The sequence below is a fragment of the Aplidium turbinatum genome, chromosome 12 (genome assembly GCF_918807975.1).
Source record: "Aplidium turbinatum chromosome 12, kaAplTurb1.1, whole genome shotgun sequence".
Lineage (NCBI taxonomy): Eukaryota > Metazoa > Chordata > Ascidiacea > Aplousobranchia > Polyclinidae > Aplidium > Aplidium turbinatum.
This window is the reverse complement of record NC_137483.1, coordinates 16,210,382-16,217,517: the sequence shown is the minus strand read 5'-3', so window position 1 is coordinate 16,217,517 and position 7,136 is coordinate 16,210,382. Positions and strand designations below refer to the sequence as shown.

At 35.7% G+C, this 7,136-nt stretch overlaps 1 non-coding gene across 1 annotated transcript; it reads left to right on the top strand.

Annotated features, from left to right (window-relative positions):
• The first annotated feature begins 3,264 nt into the window (after positions 1-3,264).
• On the top strand, positions 3,265-3,367 carry LOC145781464 (U6 spliceosomal RNA). Its single transcript, XR_014290756.1, has one exon. It is a non-coding gene; the product is annotated as a U6 spliceosomal RNA (small nuclear RNA).
• Positions 3,368-7,136: the final 3,769 nt, after the last annotated feature.

Below are 7,136 nucleotides of genomic sequence, written 5' to 3'. Positions count from 1 at the left end.
TTTATAACTTTTTCTCCTCAAACCCGTTAAGGAAGCTTTTTGTATTTTATTTACTGCTTTTCAATTGCTTTTCGTGTAGGCTAATAGCACTTGTAGCCTATATGAGCTCACAGTAATTTTATCCTGCATATGCTCACATTACAACAACGATATCTCTTCGCATAACAACGTGTTCATTGGTTCAATTTTTTGTTGATGATTTCAAATTAACCTACCCAACTAATATACTTTTTAACCTCCTATCTATACGTGTTATTGTTATTGATCATTTACCCAGGTCTATTCTCAACCTGGTTTTTGGAAAGCCATTAAAAAAATTGCAACCGTGCTTGAAGCGTGATTTGAATTTCAATAAGATGGTATCTTCAGCAGTTAGTCAACTCATGAATTGCAATTCATATTAAGTTTTTAAATGCTGAATAGACATCCACACTGTTTTTCTATAAAAATATTTTATGTTGCAATTTTAAACACATGATAATAGTTTGAATAGGCCTAATAATAATCATTAACGATCAAGTATTATATGAATAGTTAGTTTAAAAGTTTTACTAAGCACGTTCCAACTCCAAAATGAGAATATATTTTATCGATAAGTTTTGCAGTTTGCTCACTCCGATTTTATCGTTAATGGAAATTTTTTTTGATTTTTACAAATATAGTTTAAAAAACTGTCGTGAGATCTTATTCTTATCTAACGTTGTATCACAAATTCGTCTGATCGGAAAGCTTTATCGTCTTAATCTTTCTGATTTTAAAGCTTAAAGGCCGAAATATAGCTCCAGTCTCTCACGCTATATTTTACTTACTAGGAAATGCGTGGTTTACGTGAAAATACTTCATATCTTGTGCAGTGCAGTACTTGGGTCACAAAGACAAAATACAATCTTTCTTTTTAGCTGGGACGTTTAAAAAACAGCATATGCTTTTGTGTGAACAACATACTACTTTAATACCAAACGTTTCTTTTCATGTTGATTCGTTTGATAGAAATGACTTCGAAAATAAAAAATGACATAATGTGTTCGTGTTTGAGGGCGTTTTCTTATTAAGTTTGTAAGATTCAAACAAAACTTGAATAAAACAAAAACTTAATTTATGTCTTCTTCTTGCTTGTGAGGCAGCAATTCAGGCAACATCTCCTAATTGTTGTAACCAGAGTAATGTCTTCATATCAGGGTCTATGAGATCCACATGTTCTGCAGGTCAAAACACTGGACAGTGATTAATGGTGTGCTGTGCTGTTTGAATAAATTTTGAAGTAAACATGAATAAAAACTCAAATGCATTTACTCAATCGAAGGCTTTCATGTTCATTTATTAGCCTGCCGCTACACGCAGTGAACAATATAGACAAACCTGCTTTTCTACATAGGCCAATCCCGTTCACCAAGAGAGGTGGTAAGTTCAATAACAACTTAAAGTTCGTAAAATAATATTCTCAAAATGCTATCAAGAAATGACGTAGACGGCCATGTCTGAGTATGCTGTATAACGAGTTTTTGCCTTTATTTTGCTTTTTGATCAACGCAAATCCGGTAAGAAATGTTCAACCGAAAAAGTTTACGCCCCCGCGATCTATTGTACTTCAAAGAGTAGGCAGGTTCAGGTAACACTGAGATTGATTGCAATAGTAGCATTGACAGTTTATCGCAGAACAGTTTTGTTAAAAAAACACGTATTTAACGCTCTCAATCTCAGCTGAGGTGTCTTTATGTCTTTGAAGTATTGTTGATTGTAAATTCTTCATCCACATGATGTCACCAAATGAAAACCTGCCCTTTAAATTAGCTAGGTTGTTCAAACTCACATCAAAGTCAAACCATAGTTTCTTGATGTTGCTGTTATTTTGTTCACAAAGTCAAGCGCTGAAGCGATTACAATATTATTCATAAAAGCTAATTTCAAACTACTGTATTAAAATCAAAAGCACAACATTTCATTTTCTAAGACAAAAAATATGACTTATAAGTAACAGATTTGCTACGACTTTTTTATTGTATTTATTAGTTTTATTGTAAACGCACTATACACTGTAAGTTATTATTATTAAGTAATTAGACTTGAAATTTTAGTTGTAGCAATAAATTTGACAGACATCAAAATTTGCAAAGTCAGAATCGATGACCAAATCGTCTTAAGCATTTTTAGAGTTAAAATAGACACTAGACATATCGCCTATCAGACAAATGTCTTCAAACCCGAACTTTGAAATTGAATTAATTTGTTAATTATGACAATAGGAAATATTAATCTTTCTGAAATCAATACAAAAATAACATAGAAACCCTTTTTACTTTTTCAATAGGAAACGCATAACCAAAATAATTATTGTTCAAAATAATAATTTATATTTGGCTCTCTAGCGCGCTAAAGTGAAATTTGTTAATAGCTCATCAAATGATAGTGAAGCAACATATGACTAATTTTTTTCCACCACTTATCGACAATACCTCATGCTATTTTTGCCTATTAAAAAATGCGGTGTTTTTCTGAGCTATCAGCAAATCGGCTAAGCAACTTCTCGCTCATCACAGCCTATCAATAAATGAGATAAATGTGTACATCAGGGGTCACCAACCTTTTTTGCATGCGGGCCACTTTGGCACTAAGGAGAGCTGTGGCGGGCCGCACTAATAAAATTTTAGGTAGGTTGACTCTTATGCTAGAAAAGAACGAATTTCGTACCCAGTATCCAGCGTTAGGCCTACATGTTGTTAATATTTGTCTTAAAATACCGCAGCAACACAATTTGTCGAACAACGCTACTGCCAGGCCAATTAAGCTCCTTTAACAACACTTTTGACTTTTTTAACAATGTTTAATAAACGAGGCCACTTGTTTTGCGCACTTATAGCGAGGCGAGTGATGGTTTCATCAAAATATTCATCGCCAAGTAAGAGTGGTGTTGTCACTTCGCTTCACAAATGATATCTTGCAATTAACAATTTCAGTAAACAAGGAAATGTTTGACACATCGCAATACAGGCAACAATAGTGACCTGCAAACATATCAGCGAAAAATAGGCTCCAATAACAAGGAAAAAGAAACCAGGCACCATGAAACAAACGTTTGTGGAAATCACCGAAAAGTCGTAGTTCTATCGTAATTCTTGAACAGTCTTCCCTCTAAAAAAGCAATGAGTTGGTTTTTCATCCTTCTTGTGAGAGTCTATAAAACCGTCTTTCTTTTATTATAGACAACTGTCACATGCGGTGTTTATTAGCGTGGCAAGAATTTGTTGAATAACAACATTTTGCAGTACTTGCTTCGGCAGTCCATACTAAAATTGGAACGATACGGAGAAGATTAGCATGGTCCCTACGCAAGGATGACACGCAAAATCGTGAAGCGTTTCATATTTTGCCAATTTATTATAAATTGAGTTGGCACACCGACCTATTTTGCTAACAAAATCTTGCATAAAGAGAATACTGCTCGTAAAACACAATAACCGTGAAACGCACACTAGTGTTCACATGATATTTGCAAACTTAAAATAAGCAACCCAATGCTCACAGAAATTCGAAAACAGACGTTTTGATCAACCACTGGGACAATGTGGCTGGACATCGCATTGGAATAACTTTAAGCAACCCTCATCTAGAACTATAATCTGATTGGTCGGTCGGTGGAATCGTATGCAAAGCGAAAATATGCTTCCCGGAAAGTATTTTTTGCCTTCGTGCTCTTTAACTCCTCAAGAATTGGTTGTACTTGTACGCTGATACCTTCCGCGGGCCGCAGCGATACAGCGTGGCGGGCCGCATGCGGCCCGCGGGCCGCCAGTTGGTGACCCCTGGACTGTACATTATAGATCTTCCATAGCCTATGCGTAGGCTATGCATTACATAAGATTGTAGGCTAGTATTTACTTGAGTCGAAACTTTGGCCAATAAGCAAGTGTGGATGTGGCATAACTGTGCAAAAAACAAACCGGTAGAAAATCGTGTTTTGGTTTTCTTGGCCACCCTCGTCAGAACTTTGTTAGAACCTCATCATCACATGATTGCTCACAGCATGTACCTCCCTAGCGCCTTGTAGTGAATCTTGTAAATCTTAATGCAGTGAACTGTGTAAATTCCTTGGCAACAAGATTGCAGGGTATTTGAATCTTTCTTTGTCCTCAATCTGGGAAAGCTTCTTGCAAGCTATTGATTTCAGACAGTCGCGAGACAAGTAATGAGAGTAGGCCTAAAATTTAAGGTAATAGGTAATGTGAGAGGCCGGTGTTAGAACCTAGACAAATTTTCAAGAACTTTTTTTCTGATTGACAATGGCATGAACAAGGATTCACACCTGAGTCCTGACGATCAAAGTGTAAACATGAAATCCGATTTCGTTTTTTTTTCTCTCTTTTTATAGAATTGACCATTTTAAAGCTGTTTATATTTGATCATTACTGTCAGCAATCACTCAGTAGCCTACTTCATGAAATTGTAGGCCTACTAACTTCTTTTGTCACTTCGGCATAGCCTACACAAGATTTGTCTTGTTACCAAACACTGATTAAGTTTTAAAAAATTGAGTAAAAATTTTTTTCGGACTTCATGTCGGCTACAAAATATGCATGTGCAAATCCTGTGTCCTCTGGTGGTAAGAGTGAAAACAAAACTAAGGAAGACAATTTTTGTGAACGTCTTATAGGCACAGTAGCATAGGCCTAGGAGCCAGGGATAGCCTACATTTGGACAAGTTTGATACAAAATTAAGCAAGAACTTTCAGCATGTTTTAAAACTGTTATTAAAATTGAACTTATTTTTGATTTTTTTGCTCAATAATAGTTATGCGTCATGTCAAATAAAATGCAACCGCACTGCCAAACTATTTAATTAATTGGAAATTTTGCAAAATGTAATAAAAATTTGAGAAAAAACTTTCAGCATGTTTCAAAAAATTCATTAAGATTGAACTTATTTTTATTTTTTTGCTCAAATAACCAAAATTATATTTTTATGTTGACTTTAACGCAAATAAAATAAAAATAAAAAAAAATATTGCACTTGAGCATGATTTAAGTTTTCAACATCTGAAGATGTCCATATGCTTGCAAGTTTTATGAAAAATATATCCTAATCGAAATGTTCCAATATTGACTTTGAAAGTGATGCTTTAAAGCAGGGGTCGGCAACCTACGGCCCGCGGGCCGGATCCGGCCCGCCAAGCAAAATTATCCGGCCCGCAGCATTTTTGCAAATTGTAGTTGGCGGGCCAAAACGAACATCCCATTATTTTATGCTGCCATTTGGTTTTACATAACAGAATTAAGATTACTAAATGTTATGTAAAACTTTCGCAATTTTTACTTTTCCATATTTATCCGTAACGCTCACTTGTAATCACGTAGCCTGTGTACTTATGCCGCAACAATGCTTAGTTAGGGCATTGTCGCCATTTTGAATTTCCTTGATATTCTTTCTCTGCGAACTGCATTTTAGAGAGAGCGACGTTGCAGGCCTGACAGATAGTTTGATAGATTTGAAGTTTTAAGAATTAGTTTGTTTGAAGGTTGATAATTTAGAAATATGTGTAGCTTAGGAAGCAGGAATTGGCCTTTTTAGTGACAGCCGGTCCAGACTTTTAAATTACTTTATTTTTTAGAGTTATAATTTACTCCCAGTTCCATTTTTCCGTTTTTTTCAACAAGTGATTCTTGTCTTTGAAGAATTTGCTACTTGTTAGAATCCACCAAGCATAGGAAATTATCACAAAGCGCCTTTGTACCCGCGACCTATCGATCACGGGTCGCTTTGTTATAGTAAACTAGGTTTGGGGCAAAATTTAGCTTAAGCTTGCAGAAGGTAGCATCAAGGTACTTGGCAGTTTCACCTTGAAGTCCGGTTATATTAGCCTATTTACTGCATGCTAGTTGCAGGCTACATGAGTTGCGTTAGTAATAGTCAATTAACCGTATATTTAACGGCAAGTTGAGAACACAACTTACTGATGAGTGATGACCACTTGCAAGATGTTATGATTCTTGCCTCATCCAACCTATCACCTGACCTTCAGAAACTTTCTAGCAGGAAACAACATCAAATATCACATTAATGTTGTGCTGTCAATAAATAAAGTACTTGGTGTTTTTCGTTACCAATTGTTACTATTTTTCTTTATATTAATCTATATAAGCCTATAGTAGCTAAATATGGAGATACTCTGATAAGAACGCCAATTTTAACAACATTATGAAAAGTAAAGAAAACGGAAGTGCAAATGGAAAACTTGTACGGCCCGTTGACATCTGCGCAGTTTTGTTTTGGCCCGCGACTGAAGAAAGGTTGCCGACCCCTGCTTTAAAGTTTAAACACATAATTTACAATATCAAAATGCTCAGCTGAAAACGTAGTCTACAAGTTTAGTTCATAAAATTTTAGAAATAAACTTGTAGCCTAACTGGTAAACTTGTTAAGATTTTAGATCATTATGACAATTCGTATTTGGAAGTAGGCTACATATAGGTCTATTATTATCTTATTGATGTGAAATGTTTTTTCTCCATATTAAGTTACGGTATTTGTATTGTTATGGTGCTGTTGCATTATTTGGGTGATACTGGTAGTTAACAAATTACATTTGCAGTGTATACCAGACTATTGGGAGCAGTGTAGAATTTTTAATTGGGTGGTCTATGCTTTGTTGCAAAAATAGTTGGACGCATTTAATTATATTGGGGCAAGAATTTTTTTTCACCCCTAAAAACTAACTTTTTTCAACGCCTATCCTCAGTAGTGTAACCTGCTTTTGGTAGGTGTCCTTTGCAGTGTAGTGCAGATCTGCTCACTACTCAGTCACACAGCATTCTATTTTAATAAGATGCACTTTAATTGAATTAATAATTAAGCGCTCGACTATGTGCGCAAAAACCGCAAGATTAAGCAGCGCTTGTTCAGCTGTGGAGGTGTGCGCTTAAACATCGCATCTTGGCATTCACCGGGACTGCTTCAGCTGCACCCAGTAGATGGAATAGTTCACAAACTACAAGCGGAAACTTTACTCTCTCACTCTCTGAGACCGCTCTACAAGTTATCTGTACTGCCAGGATTAAACTCTCAAAGACTCTTTCTTAGTCCAAAGAAAAAGATTCCAACGATCACTCAATTTTGTAAGCCTTACTAAAATCTTCGCTTCTCG